The sequence below is a fragment of the Orbicella franksi genome, chromosome 4 (assembly GCF_964199315.1).
Source record: "Orbicella franksi chromosome 4, jaOrbFran1.1, whole genome shotgun sequence".
NCBI lineage: Eukaryota > Metazoa > Cnidaria > Anthozoa > Scleractinia > Merulinidae > Orbicella > Orbicella franksi.
The window spans coordinates 8,002,193-8,023,721 of NC_138148.1; the positions used below are offsets into that span (position 1 = coordinate 8,002,193).

Below are 21,529 nucleotides of genomic sequence, written 5' to 3' on the forward strand. Positions count from 1 at the left end.
TGTTACTAATGAAAATAATCAAACATGTATGTGAGGTAAATTGCGAACTATTTAATAGTTTCAGCTGGAAATAGGATCACATCAGCAGATCGAGGTGTAAGATGGTGTGATTGTGAAATATAGAGCCATGATTTCAAGGATTTCTGGGAAGCCACTAAAAATCTTGATCACATAACAGAACTGTCTTCTGTGCTTTTTGGTGGCATTTCCTGTTCTTTCCTACCTTATTCAGAAAGACAAGACATTGTTATTAATCATTATATTCTTTCTTAGTTAACATGGGGACTCCCACACAAAAGAAGTTCAAACATTTTTTTGCTGTGGGGACTGATTGAAATGCAGCGGTTACAATACTCAGTCCCTAGATCTCTACCAAATGAAATCTCGCAAAAATACCAAAATAGTATACATATGTGAAAAGTTGGAAAGTTTTGTTTTCTAACTTGTCCCCAAAGATACATTTAGCCATCTTCACTTTTGTCTGGAGTCTCCTCCTGCTGAAAGGGTTTGCAATAAGCAAAATCACTCTCGCATGAATGGTAATTGTGATATTTTTTTTTGGTGATCATGAGTACTTGCATAGGCTTCTAATAATAATTTTATTATTCAATTTCCATGTGATTTGTTCTTCTTCTTGACTGAGATTGTGGACTATAGGAGCTGTTATTGGGTTCCATTAATTAATTTTGCTATGATTAAATTATACCAAGAATTATAAGCAAGCTAAGAGTAAGTTATATTATGTACATGTATTTTGTCTGCACTACACAACTAAATGCACTCAAAGGTTATCAGGCATGGGTACATTTGTCAGAAGAGCCCAGCATATCCAAGATATGTTTTGATTGACACATCAATTAAGATAATTTACAGCAAAATGGATAAACAATACATCAATATCCTACATGCACCAAACTGGACATAGGGATTACGAGGCAATCATTTAAACAACAGATTGAAATAATTTATAAACAAGAGAACACTATTTGTACAACAGTAGAGAACAAATTAGCCTTATTGGACGTTGCGAATGGCAAGGCTGTCTGTCTCCATTTTGTGTTGGCAAAATATTAATTTATGCCATGTCCAATGCAGATTATCACAAAATTGATTTACAAACACAATAAATATCACTTTAAAGCCAAAAAAAGCAATTATTTAAATAAACCATGAGTAAATTATCTCTAAGAAAAACTGATTAATTTAACAGGCACCTTAAATAATTAGTTAATATATGTGTTTCTTAATAATGTAATACAGTGTATCTGTCACAATGTTGCAGCCATGATATTACAACACACAGGATGGGTTGCAGAACTCAACTTCTAAGCCAGTTTATTCAATGACCTTGGTGCAGAAATTATAATCCCATCAAGTTGTCTGTAAATACAGAGAAACCAAACAAATCATTGCAATCTTAAGTAATAAATTATTGAACTCTTTTGCATGTATGTACGGTGTATGTTCCATTAACATTGGGGATCTCGCAGAAGCTGCATCCATCATAAATTAATTTGTTCCTGCATGCATTTGTTTATAGAACTTTTCACACTTTAATATCTCTGTCATACTTATAGTGATCTCTGTGTTCTACAACAATTAGTACACAAGAAAAATACACTCAGTAAGATATTGTTTACAATAAAAATCAATGCCTATAAGCAATCATAAGGACTTTAAATTTATATTTCTTCAGAAATATCTCACCAGGCCGTGGTTGCTTTGAAAATCTTTGATGTCTTAATACAGGCTGCCCATGTGTAAACTGTTCATATATTGAATGACAGGAACAGACATGTAATCATACTGTAGCTGCTACTTGAACACCACTGTTATTCAGATAAAAACATATCGATTATAATTTATTATAATCTTTACACACAAACAGATGACATTCCTTTCTTTGATATACAGTGTACTTCACTGTTAGTTGTTTACTGAGTGTTAGTGAATCAAATGCTAGGGGCTGGTACCCCCGGGGGGCACTGCCATATATGGGCTATATAGGTATGTGCCGCTGTGAAGGGTATGGTTTTCAAGCAGTTTACTCTAGGATAGGGTATATAAATCAGAGCGTTTGGGTCTAGAGTAGGATATCATTTTCACAAAATTGACTAGTTGGTTGAAGATTTTAGTTAGACTAAGGAAATCAGGAATTGCCACTCAAAAATATAAAAAAATCAAATCAGCAAGTTTAAATTTAGGCAAATCAGCCTCAACAGTGTCGATAGATGGGGCGATTTGGGGGAGTTTACTGATCTAGTATAGGGTAGCAAAATTCAGCTGAACTAGCTCTAGTATAGGCTAAGGGTTCCAGGGTCCAAGCGGCACATCCCCACCCAGAAATTCCCAAAGTACCTCCCCCGGGCTGGTACCCCAACTTTCACAGTGGCAGGCTCTGCCCTGAGATGCAAAGAAAACTTACTAACTGAAATGAACTTGGCGACTTGCTTTTGAGATCAAATGCAGTTTGCTTTAAACAAGAAACTGGAACATTGCAAGTTACAACAATGTGCCCAGTCCCAATCAAAGGGCCATCCAGGCTGTTTGGTTGTACATATAACTGTACAACTGCATATGAGTTCAGCTTCCAAAAGAAAATCAGAGTTTGTCAGGATAAATACTGATGTTCTTGTTTACTACATGTAAATCTGAATGTGCAGTACCAGAAGACATTCACACCCAACACCCATTCATGGCCAGTCTTCAAAAATTCCCAATTAAAGTATCAGGAAGATAGAGCCCTAATAGAGAAAAAACCTCCATGTGGGGTATGAATCTTTTCTTGAAGAAAACAATGTCTGAGAAATCATTAATTACAAAATAATGTTTAAGAAATATCTTACCTGGTAATTCCAACTTTCAGAAAATTTTGTAATCTAGACTGTCTGGCCACTTCATATATTTGACAAGTTGACACTGGGCATGTTTGTCAATTTGCGGGCTTCAACATCACATTACAATAGTAGCATTGGTCAACTAAAAACAGCATAATTTGGTTAATTAATATACACTGTACATCATTACGTTGAAATATTGGTGAAGATCGTTGCACACCAACAGATACAGAACCATCACAGATATGATATGATATTCTTAACCTCTCTGAAATTTCAGATTATTCAAGATTAACATGCACATACATCATTAAGGACAACCCTAAAAAACTGATTCCAGAAACCCGAATCCGGAACTGGAAACTAGAATCCTGAATCCAGATATTATGAATGATGATAGAAATAATTCACTTCAGCAATGTCTAATAAATAAATATGGGGAAAAACTATTTTGCTGTTATTTACTTTCTTGGCTTTACTTCAGCTAGAAACTGTAATTGCTAAAAATTTTTGACTAGTTCTGAACAACCCTTAGCTATACATCTGGCCCAATTGTTCAAAAGCTGGATAAAGCTATCCATTGGGTAATCACTTTCCAGTCAGGGTTAGTGATTTTTCAGGTGGATAGAGTTACTCATAGCCTGCAAGCAGGCTCTACTATCTGTCTCTAGTACCTGAGCAGGCTAAATAAGTGTCTAGTGTTTTTCTGCATTGGCATGTCAGCGAGTGCCTTCATGCAGCTTTACCGCTCATGCCCCCGGCCCAAACACAAGAGCCTGCTCAAAGGCTTAGTTACCCATCTTTTGTTCAATCTGGCTCTGGTGAGAGTGCAGTTCTTGTCTAGATCAAATTGCTATGAGAAGACTGGTGAGTAGCACAATAACAACAAGCTATTTTGGTGAGTTTCTGGCAGTCTTTAAGCATCTTTGAACAACACGTGGCCCGATCTGTTAGCAAGTGAGAAGCAGACAGAGGTAAGTGTGCAACATTTCTATAAATTGTTTTAATATGATGGCCGCCAAGAATATGAAATGCTGATTTGTCACAGTATCAGTGTGGAAATAGTGTTGATCCCGAACTAGTTTAGTATCTGTTGGACAAATCAAATATTATATTAAGATGAGCCAGGTTAGCCTTTGAACTTCGAAAGTGGGGGGCGTGACCGTCAATGTACAGGGGGCTGCCACTGACAGACATCCTGTTCTCTATGACATTTTCTATCTTGTTCAGTATCTACTAGACATAAAGGGTAAATTTATACCTCCGGTAAATTGCAGATCACTTATTAAACAAAATGGCAAGGAGATCTTTTAAATCTTATAACCGCGCTTTTAAAATTTAACTGTTTTGTTAATACTACAGTCACAACGCAGTGCACATTCCAGAGCAGTCCTTGATGATTCATTGATTACTGTAAACACATCACTTGATCAACACAAACTGTGTCATATCTTATTGCACCATCAGTCTTAGCCTTTGCAAAATCTATGATGATGTAATGGTCTTAATCTGGAAGTTTGCTCGGGACATGCCCATGAATGATACAAAAGGAAACGAGTGTCACGCTATTAATAATGCTTTGAATAAACAGCTTTCTTCCTGAAACGTCAAAATTTAATTTGCTTGCGCTTTGAAGTGGTCACGCAAGTCACACAATCAGGGGGGTTTACGTTATCCACAGCTAATTTTGGAACGGTTGTGTTTTTTCTCCTAGCACTGACTTAAACATTGCAAGTTCTGGCAAGCTCTTGTATACCTTGGCAAATACTTAATTTTTCTTCAAATCTCTTAACTCGCTGCGATGAAACAGCCAAAGAATTCGCTTCATTTGCCGAAACCCACAAGAAATACTCACAAAATTGCACATAAATTAATGACCATCGCTTCTGGCAAAATAAACTTGCAAAGTAAACATGATCTTACAGTGCATTTGCCACGTAGCGAAAATGAAAGCTGCAATGTCAGCGCATTCCATGGCTGACGTAATACCCTTTTTTAGCGTTTTTAGCGTATTTATTATTTCCCTTTGAATCCAACGCTTCGATAAAACCAGAAGAAAATATGTATTATACACAAATAAAGAAAACAATATCTGTAACATTGTCCTTGTATTAACATTTCAACAGCTTATGGCAAATGAACATCACAGGTTGCGTGATTCAAATTTGGCTGAGAGGAAGTTTGGGTCTGGTCACCGACCACAAAAAAAAAAAAAAAAAAAAAAAAAAACACTGGTAGAACACGAACCGCGCTCGGCCCATGGCCGTGCAGTTAATTGCCAGCAAGCTTATTTTAGACGCTCTCAGGGTGCTTGGAATTAAATTATGACGCACTTTACTAAGATTCTCATAATTATAGCCCTCACTAGAAATAATGGTTGCACGAATTTCGACAGATGGGGAATTTTTGTGTCAGTTTGAGGTCCTTTTTACTTGGCCGCTTATTTTTTACAGGCAAAAACCTAAGCAAAACAATTTTCGAGTATTTGAAGAACTTGTTTTCTTTGATTTGTGGATTCTGGTTTCCGGTTACTGGATTCCAGTTTTTCATTCTGGATTCTGGCTTCCAGTTTCTGGGTTTTAGGGTTGCCCCACCTTTAACAGAGTGTTTGCTTTACATTCAGTTTACGCATGGCTGTTATCCAGCATAGGCAGACTTATAAGTTTGCCTTCAAAAATAAACTGCAACAACTATTGCATCTTTCATCACCTATTCTTGTGATGAAATGACAAAAAATCCAAGTACAAGAAGTCAAAAGCATAAAACAAACTTACCCAGTAATGCTTACAGTTCCTCTTACTGTCTGCATATGCCTTCCATAAACTGGTACTGCCTGGACATTGTACTCACTATTTTTGTGATCACACCTTAAAACATCACTGTTATATAATTTGTCCTGAAAAAGCAATGCATGAAATGTTATGCCTTTGGCACTCACCAAATACCTTTACATGATGTACAAAGTACACCACATCAACATTCACAATTCTCTTTACTTTCACTGTAACTTTTTTTTATGTCATTTTCCCTAACTTGAAGACAGGACTTCCACAGTAGGTGATAATTTGCCTCTGAAATCTTTATGAATTCACAGGGAGTGATAACAATTAAATCGTGACTAATTTTAGCAAAGGAGGCGTTCAAATGTCAGATTTTAATGTTAAGTTTATAACTTTACATTACTCTTCGTATATAATTATATATAACCTCTCAATAATTGCACCTGTAGACAGAAGGTGTGCTGGGGGAAGAGATGTTCTAAACTTTCTGAACTTTTCCCCCTTACCTGTAATAGGATGACTATTATGAACTACGGTTTGTAACCAACACCAACATCAGGTTATGTATACACATGTATATTTTGTTGTCTGCTGTAATCATAAAAAAATAAAAATTTAAACCCTCCATAAAGTTCATACCCAATAACACTGCCACATGTAGCGCTGTTACTGGGAATTAATTTAAGTGAAACTGTTGAAACAGCTCTGTCAAAATTGTTTCTAGCAGGTAAGACAGGATAACAGAATATACATGTAGTACACAGCAAAGGCCAGAGATACACACATGTTGGTTATTAGTTAGGATTTTGTGAGCTTCTGTGCTAGGTATGGTGGAAAATAATGGACTATCAAAAATGAAGGTTCCTAAGACATTTTGACAGCAATGAGAGGAATGAATATATAAATTTACAAAAGAAAGAGAAGTTCTTGCCCTGTCCAGTTCTCTGTCATAAAAATATCATTTACATACATTTATTACATATGGTTTGTGTTTAAAGCTGATATAATGCACACTCTGATTGGCTAATTCTAGTGTATTATTTACATTTACATGGTATACGTCGGTAAAATCATAAAACATCACATGTGACTAAAATAAAAACTAAAAACTAAAAAGAAATGCCTACATGTAATTCATAATAATTTAAAAATACTTAACACTAAAACAGATCTAATTCTTTACTTTATTCAAAATTATGCCCATGGGTCAATTACGAGCATGCTAAAAGGTCCTAACACAAAGTAAAAGGAAATTAAGAAAACTATTGCTTTTTTCCTGAAAATTGTAGCGACTGAAATCAATGATTGAACACTCTGAGAGCGCATTCTATCACCCTGACAAGATAAAATTTAAGGAGAATAGAGAATTCACAAAATTATATTACAAAGGAATTGGTACTGGACAGGACAAAGGAAACAGCCAGGAAGAAACTGAAACTTTCTTTGACGAGCAAAAAAAGTATGCATGCACAACAAAGAAAACAGTGAGTGACATTCGGTTAATGAGTTACCATGTAGTTAATAACAAAATTAGTGTGAAGAAAAGAGCAGAGAGACAGAGTGTGTGTGTGGAGAGAAGAGAGTGCTCTCACCAACTAAATTGTGTATGTATGTATGTATGTAAAACTTATTTCTATTACCGAGAAATAGTCAGGGCAAGAACTTCTACTCCCTAAATTTTTTCTAAGTATGTAAATGTCATTTACACTGTTCAATTTACCGAGTAAAGCTCTTCGCATTTTTTTTTTTTTCCATTAGTACTATCTCACTTTTGAGGAACATTTCCATATTAAGTGTAAATACTGCATATTTGGGGAATAACCCGTGTACCCCCAACCAAAAGCAGTGGCACTAATAAAATGAAATAGTAAATCAAAATGAAAGTAGAGCTTTATTTGCACACAGGATTTACATGCACAATCGTCTACTCGACATTTGGACTATACAAGCATTTCACCAAACCGAACTAATTGGACAGATAACAAAATAAAACGAGGAAATCTACATTATAAACACAATAATTATGCATATCACTTCATCTGAGTATCAAAAGCAAATCCTTCTCATTGAAAGGTAACCGAATGAAAGAGAGGATAAAGAAAATCGTTTAACCTTGCAGTGTTAAAAGTTTAATAATTATTCACGCTTAAATTTGAATATTACAGTGTGCATTTTTGCCGAACGCTTAATTTAGCTTTGCAGTCATTTTATCGGCGGTAGCTTTGCCAGTCTTCAGCCAAATTAACCTGGGAATTCACCCAAGCATTTCGCCAAACCGAATAAACTGAACTAACAAAACGAGGAAATCTGCATACTTTGTAATCACAATATGCAAATCTTCCCATAGGAACGTTGAAAGTAAATTTAGCAAATCCTGTTTGTATACCTTTCTTGGTTTTCAACAACAGAAGAAGAAATTCTAGCTGTCTACGAGGCGGCTGTGCCAACTAACACAGAGAAAACTTCAAAACTCGCCCGGCCGTGTTTACAAATACGGTTTTGGTTAAGCTTATTTTTAGACGTGAGTTTATAAGCTTAGGTTGACGACGAAAATCGACAGAAAGCTTAATTTGTTTACAACTTACAACAACCTCCACAAAGCGATTCACTTGCTATTGTTTAGAGATGAGAGAAATTAAAACGATGCAATTTATAAATTGTCTCACAACATGGCTTCAAATAAGGAAGACTTTCAAAGGATTCCAATTGAAAATAAGCTTATATCGCTGAGGCAACTTGTTAATTTTCATAGCAAACGCAACAGCAAAAGTCACTTACCGCAAGTTAGCAACATCAGTTCGGCCAGTGTAAATCTTCCAGGCAGAAACTTGCAGCAAAAGTTGTGAAGACTGAACTGAACTAATCTTTTTGACAGATCAACGAATCAACCACTTTTTCCCGCTGTGTTTACTGTTTTGTAACACTCGGACATGTTTGATTTCTCTTGTTCATCACCTGACCAAATCATGTGACTTTTCTTGCACGGCTGCACAGCGTCACAACGCGCGAATTTTAAAAAACTTGGCACTGCAGTCTTCTGAGTACTTTCACATCCTATCTATGGCCCTCGTTAGCTTTGGTTAACGGCATTGTTCGGTATTATTTCACTTCCTTTCTCTAGCCCTTGACTCGCTATAATTCACGCCATTGTTCAGTACTGTTTCGCCTCCTTCCCCAGCGCTGGCCCGCTCTTTTTCGCGATCTTCTTCGCTACTTCTTTGCCTGTTAATTCTTGCTTTCTCTTTAATTCCTTCAGTGCAACCCTATCTTAAAAACATTAGATCAACCTCCGCTATCATTTGTCGACATAACAAATAGAAATGCGTTTTCTTTTCTTTAAAAATCCCGCCAAGAAAAATGGCATTCTTCTGCTAGAGACCGAGGGTGCATGTCTCTGTCGACCTATTAGCTGGAGTATGGCCGCCATGTTGGGCAACTCCGCTGTCGCCGTCGTCGTCGTCGTCGTCGTGCGTACGCGCCCACGAGCAATACCGCTAGCCATGAAAACCATGAGAAAATTCATTCATGGATTTCCTTTTGTTTCCCATATGATTATGGGGCTCCGCTTGGCGGCCCTTCGGGCCGCCGGAGCTCCGCTAAAAAGGAAAGAAATTTTATTGATCGTTAAGAAGATGGATGAAATTCCACTTGATGTGTGTATGATCAATTAAAACTCGAGAATTTTCTAACGATGAAAGTGCTGTTTTTGGGGGGTGTTTTTGCAGATCCGTCTCGTGCGTTTTGAGCTTTTGAAATTCCTGTTAAAAGGACTGGGATGAATCTAAGGTGACGATAAAAATTGAAGTGATAAAGACGCTCTGAGATCGATTGACAAGTAACGCTGGAATTTCAAATTATCTAACAAAACTGTCATAGGAAAGCTGCAGAAGGAAAACCGAGGAATAGGATAAATGGAATTACCTCAATAAATAAATTAAGAGTGGCGCTGTGGTTAAAATATACTGAAAGTGTTGCTCTTTGAAATATTCTTTGGTGGCTAGGAATAAGTATAAATTGAACGCCGTGCTCAGTACAAATTAGTTCCAATTTTCTACTAGCTCGAGCTCTCTTTAATAGTAGCAAATAAAGATGGAATAACATTCTTCAGTTAAATTATGGAATTTACCGGACGCTTAACATCATCGTGAGGGCAAACAAACGTCCCATTGCCTTCTTTTATCGTGAGAAATGTGATGCAAAAGACAAGAAGTCCAAACACCATTGTTTTGTGCATCTTGTGGAAATTCAGGAAGCAGCTGAGTGAGACAGTTTGGCGCCTAGCTAGTGTGAAAGCGCCTTTTAATCCCGTTCAAACGGCCAATAATGAGTAAGTCCATTATTTTCTTACCTTAAGAATATATTTAAAGTGACAAGCAATTCAATACCACTTAAATTGCGCGTAAAATGTTTTTAGAGAATGGATATATTGACAGTACGTCTGATAAGCACATTACGAGGCAGATGCCCTGTTGTTGTTGTTGTTTTTTTATAATAGAATATATAGATTTAGCCGAGCCTAAAAGCGGAACTCCTCAGTTACTTTTTCGGAATGCTGTTACTAATGAAAATAATCGAACATGTATGTGAGGTAAATTGCGAACTACTTAATAGTTTCAGCTGGAAATAGGATCACATCAGCAGATCGAGGTGTAAGATGGTGTGATTGTGAAATATAGAGCCATGACTTCAAGGATTTCTGGGAAGCCACTAAAAATCTTGATCACATAACAGAACTGTCTTCTGTGCTTTTTGGTGGCATTTCGTGTTCTTTCCTACCTTATTCAGAAAGACAAGACATTGTTATTAATCATTATATTCTTTCTTAGTTAACATGGGGACTCCCACACAAAAGAAGTTTAAACATTTTTTTGCTGTGGGGACTGATTGAAATGCAGTGGTTAAACTACTCAGTCCCTAAATCTCTACCAAATGAAATCTCGCAAAAATACCAAAATAGTATCCATATGTGAAAAGTTGTAAAGTTTTGTTTTCTAACTTGTCCCCAAAGATACATTTAGCCATCTTCACTCTTGTCTGGAGTCTCCTCCTGCTGAAAGGGTTTGCAATAAGCAAAATCACTCTTGCATGAATGGTAATTATGATATTTTTTTTTGCTGATCATGAATACTTGCATAGGCTTCTAATAATAATTTTATTATTCAATTTCAATGTAATTTGTTCTTCTTCTTGACTGAGATTGTGGACTACAGGAGCTGTTATTGGGTTCCATTAATTAATTTTGCTATGATTAAATTATAACAAGAATTATAAGCAAGCTAAGAGTAAGTTATATTATGTACATGTATTTTGTCTGCACTACACAACCAAATGCACTCAAAGGTTATGAGGCATAGGTACATTTGTCAGAAGAGCCCAGCATATCCAAGATATGTTTTGATTGACACATCAATTAAGATAACTTACAGCAAAATGGATAAACAATACATCAATATCCTACATGCACCAAACTGGACATAGGGGTTATGAGGCAATCATTTAAACAACAGATTGAAATAATTTATAAACAAGAGAACACTATTTGTACAACAGTAGGGAACAAATTAGCCTTATTGGACGTTGCGAATGGCAAGGCTGTCTGTCTCCATTTCGTGTTGGCAAAATATTAATTTATGCCATGTCCAATGCAGATTATCACAAAATTGATTTACAAACACGATAAATATCATTTTAACGCCTAAAAAGCAATTATTTAAATAAACCATGAGTAAATTATCTCTAAGAAAAACTGATTAATTTAACAGGCACCTTAAATAATTAGTTAATATATGTGTTTCTTAATAATGTAATACAGTGTATCTGTCACAGTGTTGCAGCCATGATATTACAACACACAGGATGGGTTGCAGAACTCAACTTCTAAGCCAGTTTATTCAATGACCTTGTTACAGAAATTATAATCCCATCAAGTTGTCTGTAAATACAGAGAAACCAAACAAATCATTGCAATCTTAAGTAATAAATTATTGAACTCTTTTGCATGTATGTACGGTGTATGTTCCATTAACATTGGGGATCTCTCAGAAGCTGCATCCATCATAAATTAATTTGTTCCTGCATGCATTTGTTTATAGAACTTTTCACACTTTAATATCTCTGTCATACTTATAGTGATCTCTGTGTTCTACAACAATTAGTACACAAGAAAAATACACTCAGTAAGATATTGTTTACAATAAAAATCAATGCCTATAAGCAATCATAAGGACTTTAAATTTATATTTCTTCAGAAATATCTCACCAGGCCATGGTTGCTTTGAAAATCTTTGATGTCTTAATACAGGCTGCCCATGTGTAAACTGTTCATATATTGAATGACAGGAACAGACATGTAATCATACTGTAGCTGCTACTTGAACACCACTGTTATTCAGATAAAAACATATCGATTATAATTTATTATAATCTTTACACACTAACAGATGACATTCCTTTCTTTGATATACAGTGTACTTCATTGTTAGTTGTTTACTGAGTGTTAGTGAATCAAATGCTAGGGGCTGGTACCCCCGGGGGGGCACAGCCATATATGGGCTATATAGGTATGTACTGCTGTGAAGGATATGGTTTTCAAGCAGTTTACTCTAGGATAGGGTATATAAATCAGAGCGTTTGGGTCTAGAATAGGATATCATTTTTCACAAAATTGACTAGTTGGTTGAAGATTTTATTTAGACTAAGGAAATCAGGAATTGCCACTCAAAAATATAAAAAAATCAAATCAGCAAGTTTAAATTTAGGCAAATCAGCCTCAACAGTGTCGATAGATGGGGGGATTTGGGGAGTTTACTCTAGTATAGGGTAGCAAAATTCAGCTGAACTAGCTCTGGTATAGGCTAAGGGTTCCAGGGTCCAAGCGGCACATCCCCACCCAGAAATTCCCAAAGTACCTCCCCCGGGCTGGTACCCCAACTTTCACAGTGGCAGGCTCTGCCCTGAGATGCAAAGAAAACTTAATAACTGAAATGAACTTGGCGACTTGCTTTTGAGATCAAATACAATTTGCTTTAAACAAGAAACTGGAACATTGCAAGTTACAACAATGTGCCCAGTCCCAATCAAAGGGCCATCCAGGCTGTTTGGTTGTACATATAACTGTACAACTGCATATGAGTTCAGCTTCCAAAAGAAAATCAGAGTTTGTCAGGATAAATACTGATGTTCTTGCTTACTACATGTAAATCTGAATGTGCAGTACCAGAAGATATTCACACCCAACACCCATTCATGGCCAGTCTTCAAAAATTCCAAATTAAAGTATCAGGAAGATAGAGCTCTAATAGAGAAAAAAACCTCCATGTGGGGTATGAATCTTTTCTTGAAGAAAACAATGTCTGAGAAATCATTAATTACAAAATAATGTTTAAGAAATATCTTACCTGGTAATTCCAACTTTCAGAATATTTTGTAATCTAGACTGTCTGGCCACTTCATATATTTGACAAGTTGACACTGGGCATGTTTGTCAATTTGTGGGCTTCAACATCACATTACAATAGTAGCATTGGTCAACTAAAAACAGCATAATTTGGTTAATTAATATACACTGTACATTATTACGTTGAAATATTGGTGTAGATCGTTGCACACCAACAGATACAGAACCATCACAGATATGATATGATATTCTTAACCTCTCTGAAATTTCAGATTATTCAAGATTAACATGCACATACATCATTAAGGACAACCCTAAAAAACTGAATCCGGAAACCAGAATCCGGAACTGGAAACTAGAATCCTGAATCCAGATATTATGAATGATGATAGAAATAATTCACTTCAGCAATGTCTAATAAATAAATATGGGGAAAAACTATTTTGCTGTTATTTACTTTCTTGGCTTTACTTCAGCTACAAACTGTAATTGCTAAAACATTTTTGACTAGTTCTGAACAACCCTTAGCTATACATCTGGCCCAATTGTTCAAAAGCTGGATAAAGCTATCCATTGGGTAATCACTTTCCAGTCAGGGTTTGTGATTTTTCAGGTGGATAGTTACTCATAGCCTGCGAGCAGGCTCTACTCTCTGTCTCTAGTACCTGAGCAGGCTAAATAAGTGTCTAGTGTTTTTCTGCATGGGCATGTCAGCGAGTGCCTTCATGCAGCTTTACCGCTCATGTCCCTGGCCCAAACACAAGAGCCTGCTCAAAGGCTTAGTTACACATCTTTTGTTCAACCTGGCTCTGGTGAGAGTGCAGTTCTTGTCTAGATCAAATTGCTATGAGAAGACTGGTGAGTGGCACAATAACAACAAGCTATTGTGGTGAGTTTCTGGCAGTATTTAAGCATCTTTTAACAACATGTGGTCCGATCTGTTAGCAAGTGAGAAGCAGACGGAGGTAATTAAAGTGTGCAACATTTCTATGAATTGTTTTAATATGATGGCTGCCAAGAATATGAAATGCTGATTTGTCACAGTATCGGTGTGGAAATAGTGTTGATCCGGAACTAGTTTGGTATCTGTTGGACAAATCAAATATTATATTAAGATGAGCCAGGTTAGCCTTTGAACTTCGAAAGTGGGGGGCGTGACCGTCAATGTACAGGGGGCTGCCACTGACAGACATCCTGTTCTCTATGACATTTTCTATCTTGTTCAGTATCTACTAGACATAAAGGGTAAATTTATACCTCTGGTAAATTGCAGATCACTTATTAAACAAAATGGCAAGAAGATCTTTTAAATCTTATAACCGCGCTTTTCAAATTTAACTGTTTTGTTAATACTACAGTCACAATGCAGTGCACATTCCAAAGCAGTCCTTGATGATTCACTGATTACTGTAAACACATCACTTGATCAACACAAACTGTGTCATATCTTATAGCACCATCAGTCTTAGCCTTTGCGAAATCTATGATGATGTAATGGTCGTAATCTGGAAGTTCGCTCGGGACATGCCCATGAATGATACAAAATGCTTTTGATAATGCTTTTAATAAACAGCTTTCTTCCTGAAATGTCAAAATTTAATTTGCTTGCGCTTTGAAGTGGTCACGCAAGTCACACAATCAGGGGGGTTTACGTTATCCACGGCTAATTTTGGAACGGTTGTGTTTTTTCTCCTAGCACTGACTTAAACATTGCAAGTTCTGGCAAGCTCTTGTTTACCTCGGCAAATACTTAATTTTTCTTCAAATCTCTTAACTCACTGTGATGAAACAGCCAAAGAATTCACTTCATTTGCCGAAACCCACAAGAGATACTCACAAAATTGCACATAAATTAATGACCATCGCTTCTGGCAAAATAAACTTGCAAAGTAAACATGATCTTACAGTGCATTTGTCATGTACCGAAAATGACAGATGCAACGTCAGCGCATTCCATGGCTGACGTAATACCCTTTTTTAGCGTTGTTAGCGTATTTATTATTTCCCTTTGAATCCAACGCTTCAATAAAACCAGAAGAAATATATATTATACACAAATAAAGAAAACAATATCCGTAACATTGTCCTTGTATTAACGTTTCAACAGCTTATGGCGAATAAACATCACAGGTTGCGTGATTCAAAATTTGGCTGAGAGGAAGTTTGGGTCTGGTCACCGACCACAAAAAAAAAAAGAAAAAAAAAAAAAAAAAAAAAACACTGGTAGAACATGAACTGCACTCGGCCCATGGCCGTGCAGTTAATTGCCAGCAAGCTTATTTTAGACGCTCTCAGGGTGCTTGGAATTAAATTATGACGCACTTTACTAAGATTCTCATAATTATAGCCCTCACTAGAAATAACGGTTGCACGAGTTTCAACAGATGGGGAATTTTTGTGTCAGTTTGAGGTCCTTTTTACTTGGCCGCTTACTTTGTACAGGCAAAAACCTAAGCAAAACAATTTTCGAGTATTTGAAGAACTTGTTTTCTTCGATTTGTGGATTCTGGTTTGCGGTTACTGGATTCCAGTTTTTCGTTCTGGATTCCAGCTTCCAGTTTCTGGGTTTTAGGGTTGCCCCACCTTTAACAGAGTGTTTGCTTTACATTCAGTTTACACATGGCTGTTATCCAGCATAGGCAGACTTATAAGTTTGCCTTCAAAAATAAACTGCAACAACTATTGCATCTTTCAACACCTATTCTTGTGATGAAATGGCACAAAATCCAACTACAAGAAGTCAAAAGCATAAAACAAACTTACCCGGTATTATGCTTACAGTTCCTCTTACTGTCTGCATATGCCTTCCATAAACTGGTACTGCCTGGACATTGTACTCACTATTTTTGTGATCACACCTTAAAACATCACTGTTATATAATTTGTCCTGAAAAAGCAATGCATGAAATGTTATGCCTTTGGCACTCACCAAATACCTTTACATGATGTACAAAGTACACCACATCAACATTCACAATTCTCTTTACTTTCACTGTAACTTTTTTTGTGTCATTTTCCCTAACTTGAAGACAGGACTTCCACATTAGGTGATAATTTGCCTCTGAAATCTCTATGAATTCACAGGGAGTGATAACAATTAAATCGTGACTAATTTTAGCAAAGGAGGCATTCAAATGTCAGATTTTAATGTTAAGTTTATAACTTTACATTACTCTTCGTATATATATATATATATATATATATATATATATATATATATATATATATATATATATATATATATATATATATAACCTCCCAATAATTGCACCTGTAGACAGAAGGTGTGCTGGGGGAAGAGATGTTCTAAACTTTCTGAACTTTTCCCCCTTACCTGTAATAGGATGACTATTATGAACTACGATTCGCAACCAACACCAACATCAGGTTATGTATACACATGTATATTTTGTCGTCTCCTGTAATCATAAAAAAATAAAAATTTAAACCCTCCATAAAGTTCATACCCAATAACACTGCCACATGTAGCGCTGTTACTGGGAATTAATTTAAGTGAAACTGTTGAAACAGCTCTGTCAAAATTGTTTCTCGCAGTTAAGGCAGGATAACAGAATATACACGTAGTACACAGCAAAGGCCAGAGATACACAAATGTTGGTTATTAGTTAGGATTTTGTGAGCTTCTGTGCTAGGTATGATGGAAAATAATGGACTATCAAAAATGAAGGTTCCTAAGACATTTTGACAGCAATGAGAGGAATGAATATATAAATTTACAAAAGAAAGAGAAGTTCTTGCCCTGTTCAGTTCTCTGTCATAAAAATATCACTTACATACATTTATTACATATGGTTTGTGTTTAAAGCTGACACAATGCACCTTCTGATTGGCTAATTCTAGTGCATTATTTACATTTACATGGTATACGTCGGTAAAATCATAAAACATCACATGTGACTAAAATAAAAACTAAAAACTAAAAAGAAATGCCTACATGTAATTCATAATAATTTAAAAATACTTAACACTAAAACAGATCTAATTCTTAACTTTATTCAAAATTTTGCCCATGGGTCAATTATGAGCATGCTAAAAGGTCCTAACACAAAGTAAAAGGAAATTAAGAAAACTATTGCTTTTTTCCTGAAAATTGTAGCGACTGAAAACAATGATTGAACACTCTGAGAGTGCATTCTATCACCCTGACAAGATAAAATTTAAGGAGAATAGAGAATTCACAAAGTTATATTACAAAGGAATAGGTACTGGACAGGACAAAGGAAACAGCCAGGAAGAAACTGAAACTTTCTTTGACGAGCAAAAAAAGTATGCATGCACAACAAAGAAAACAGTGAGTGACATTCAGTTAATGAGTTACAATGTAGTTAATAACAAAATTAGTGTGAAGAAAAGAGCAGAGAGAGAGAGTGTGTGTGTGTGTATGGAGAGAGGAGAGCGCTCTCACCAACTAAATTGTGTGTGTGTGTGTGTGTGTGTGTGTGTGTGTGTGTGTGTGTGTGTGTGTGTGTGTATGTTTGTATGTATGTATGTATGTAAAACTTATTTCTATTACCGAGAAATGGTCAGGGCAAGAACTTCTACTCCCTAAATTTTTTCTAAGTATGTAAATGTCATTTGTACTGATCAGTTTACCGAGTAAAGCTCTTCGCATTTTTTTTTTCCATTAGTACAATCTCACTTTTGAGGAACATTTCCATATTAAGTGTAAATACTGCATATTTGGGGAATAACCCATCTACCCCCAACCAAAAGCAGTGGCACTAATAAAATGAAATAGTAAATCAAAATGAAAGTAGAGCTTTATTTGCACACAGGATTTACATGCACAATCGTCTACTCGACATTTGGACTATATAAGCATTTCACCAAACCGAACTAATTGGACAGATAACAAAATAAAACGAGGAAATCTACATTATAAACACAATAATTATGCATATCACTTCATCTGAGTATCAAAAGCAAATCCTTCTCATTGAAAGGTAACCGAATGAAAGAGAGGATAAAGAAAATTCGTTTAACCTTGCAGTGTTAAAAGTTTAATAATTATTCACGCTTAAATCTGAATATTACAGTGTGCATTTTTGCCGACGGCTTAATTTAGCTTTGCAGTCATTTTATCGGCGGTAGCTTTGCCAGTCTTCAGCCAAATTAACCTGGGAATTCACCCGAGCATTTCGCCAAACCGAATAAACTGAACTAACAAAACGAGGAAATCTCCATACTTTGTAATCACAATATGCAAATCTTCCCATAGGAACGTTGAAAGTAAATTTAGCAAATCCTGTTTGTATACCTTTCTTGGTTTTCAACAACAGAAGAAGAAATTTTAGCAGTCTACGAGGCGGCTGTGCCAACTAACACAGAGAAAACTTCAAAACTCGCCCGGCCGTGTTTACAAATACGGTTTTGGTTAAGCTTATTTTTAGACGTGAGGTTATAAGCTTAGGTTGACGACGAAAATCGACAGAAAGCTTAATTTGTTTACAACTTACAACAACCTCCACAAAGCGATTCACTTGCTATTGTTTAGAGATGAGAGAAATTAAAACGATGCAATTTATAAATTGTCTCACAGCATGGCTTCAAATAAGGAAGACTTTCAAAGGATTCCAATTGAAAATAAGTTTATATCGCTGAGGCAACTTGTTAATTTTCATAGCAAACGCAACAACAAAAGTCACTTACCGCAAGTTGGCAACATCAGTTCGGCCAGTGTAAATCTTCCAGGCAGAAACTTGCAGCAAAAGTTGTGAAGACTGAACTGAACTAATCTTTTCGACAGATCAACGAATCAACCACTTTTTCCCGCAGTGTTTACTGTTTTGTAACACTCGGACATGTTTGATTTCTCTTGTTCATCACCTGACCAAATCATGTGACTTTTCTTGCACGGCTGCACAGCGTCACAACGCGCGAATTTTGAAAAACTTGGCACTGCAGTCTTCTGAGTACTTTCACATCCTATCTATGGCCCTCGTTAGCTTTGGTTAACGGCATTGTTCGGTATTATTTCACTTCCTTTCTCTAGCCCTTGACTCGCTATAATTCACGCCATTGTTCAGTACTGTTTCGCATCCTTCCCCAGCGCTGGCTCGCTCTTTTTCGCGATCTTCTTCGCTACTTCTTTGCCCGTTAATTCTTGCTTTCTTTTTAATTCCTTCAGTGCAACCCTATCTTAAAAACATTAGATCAACCTCCGCTATCGTTTGTCGACATAACAAATAGAAATGCGTTTTCTTTTCTTTAAAAATAGCGCCAAGAAAAATGGCATTCTTCTGCTAGAGACCGAGGGTGCATGTCTCTGTCGACCTATTAATTGCAGTATGGCCGCCATGTTGGGCAACTCCGCCATCGCCGTCGTCGTGCGTACGCGCCCACGAGCAATACCGCTAGCCATGAAAACCATGAGAAAATTCATTCATGGATTTCTTTTCTTTCCCATATGAGTATGGGGCTCTGCTTGGCGGCCCTTCGGGCCGCCGGAGCTCCGCTATAAGAGACATTTCTTCGTAGCTTCCGTATCTTTTTTCGTTTTCCACCATTTTCGTTTTCCAGGATTCTTTTGGCAAAGTACTCAGAATAGGACCTTTATTTGGTGTAAGCGGAAGAACGCACGCACTTGGGTTGAGAATATTCTTTTCAGTGGACGAAAAACTTGCGCATTAAATACTTTGGCGCTAAACCAATCGTTTCATTCTTTTATTCGGTACCAAAGTCACTGGATTAGTATTATTAGCTTTGACTATTTTTTGCTAAAATAAGTTTTATTTTGAGACAAATTACAAATATGGCGGCTGATCTTCTCGAGTCGTTGGTTTTCCGGTTACGTTTTAAGGACATCTAAATATGACGAAAATTGAATCATTGGAAAATGTTTCCGTTTTCAATTCTCATGGACTATAACAAGCAAGCTGTTGCACCACTCTTTGTTCATAAAAATGAGTTAATAACTCTTGACGGTTATCACTTGCAAATCAAGCGAAAAATGTTGTACACTCACGGCAAAAATATGAGGATTTTGCAGTTGAGTTGACTTTGAAATAATATGAACGCGCAATAATTTTTAGGGATACGAAAGTGAGACTGAAAACGTCCGCGATTGGAATCGCAATCGCTTTCCCAAGTTGACTCAAAGTCCATTATTTCACTTGCTTACTTTCCTAGCCTGTAAAATGACGTGAATTGTACTTTTTACACGTCCTACAAGCACTGTGTTTCATTCTTTTAAAGGAAACCAGCAATAATTTGTTAGAAGGGCAGACGAAAGACTTTTTACGAAATCGGTGTTCTAGTGGTCGGACGTGTTTTTCGTTGCTCCTCAAAATGCCGGAGTAGCAAGTGAATACCTTCCTGTAGCTAACCATTGAAATGCCTGCAGATCATAGTGAAAAACCTGATGGGTCGAAGAGAGAATGAAGGAGGAAACCCCGGAGAAGAAGCAGCTCCAAAACGGAGGAAGAAACGAGCGACTCTGACAAGGTTTGTGGCCATATACGCAACATTAAAATTGAAGCCCAGTCAAGGCGGAGAAACATTAGCTCTTTGAAGTGCGAGAATTTATTACCGAGTTTAACTTTATCTCTAGTAATTTTACTTCAGCTGAGTTTTTTTTTTCCTTTTCTGGTACCAGAATTTAAATTTCGTACTATGCATTTTGACAATTTCAGCCACTTTCCTTGATATTGCAAAATAATACTTACAATGCGGCCCTAAAATCATGCACAAGAAAGAAACGGCGCAAAAAGAACACACAAGCCGCCGCAAAGAGGTAAAAATGTCGTGTTTTTTCCGGTTTACCTGCAAAGAACATTCGAAACGCAAGAAATTGAAAGTCTAACCGCAAGAAGCCGCGAGAACTTATGAATCTTACAGCAAGCCGCAAGAGGGCGCAAGAAGTTGCTACAAGATGTGTTGGTGGTTGAACTGCTCAGCGCTTGCTCGCAATGTTATGCATAAGAGTCACTGCAAGGGGAAGAGATGTAATATTCTTTTTACTTTTGGAACAGCTGAGACCAGATCTTGATTTGTGTTTGCTGATACTGTGAAAATAATATCGAACGCACCCGCTAATATTACGTACTCGTGTACGAACCTACCTACGACCCGGAATAAAAGTCCTTCGCTCACGTTAACTTCATCGTCTGCTGTACTGAATAGACTAGCTTTGCCTATGTGAGGGTAATTAAAAAAGTAATTTTCGTTTTTCCTTCCCTAGGACGTTTAATTAACTGCCGTAGAAAGTCAAAGCAAGCCAACATGGTTATCGGTTAATTCTGCATAAATTAAGTGAAACACGTAAAAATGACAACGAACATTTGTTTTCAGAAGGCAGTAAATATCGATATCGCCCAGAATCAGATCCGATATATTCCAGCGTATATTACACCTATACGTAACTTTCAACATGTACTTTATTAATTAAAATAAAGACACTGTATTTTATCGTATAGATTGGGTAAAAAGTGCAGCAATTTCCGTTACTGTTTTATCTGCCGATATTCACCAGAAAACCTTTACTTTTTCTCACGTCT

General features: G+C 36.7%; 2 long non-coding RNA genes across 6 annotated transcripts in view; one reads left to right on the forward strand and one right to left on the reverse strand.

The window, feature by feature from the left end:
• Positions 1–21,529, forward strand: part of LOC145484480 (uncharacterized) — a 193,144-nt gene that overhangs the window by 87,122 nt on the left and 84,493 nt on the right. The window lies entirely within an intron of this gene.
• Positions 1,150–19,803, reverse strand: LOC145484478 (uncharacterized). 5 transcript variants are annotated; one of them, XR_014049015.1, is made up of 8 exons: positions 16,348–16,426; positions 15,777–15,900; positions 13,015–13,147; positions 11,877–11,998; positions 8,396–11,549; positions 5,612–5,733; positions 2,847–2,979; positions 1,150–1,829 (listed from the first exon to the last, which is right to left on the reverse strand). It is a non-coding gene; the product is annotated as an uncharacterized LOC145484478 (long non-coding RNA). The 5 variants fall into 5 exon arrangements; XR_014049014.1 differs by having other exon boundaries at positions 2,847–3,478; positions 3,512–5,733; XR_014049016.1 differs by lacking the exon at positions 16,348–16,426 and adding an exon at positions 18,684–19,803 and having other exon boundaries at positions 2,847–5,733.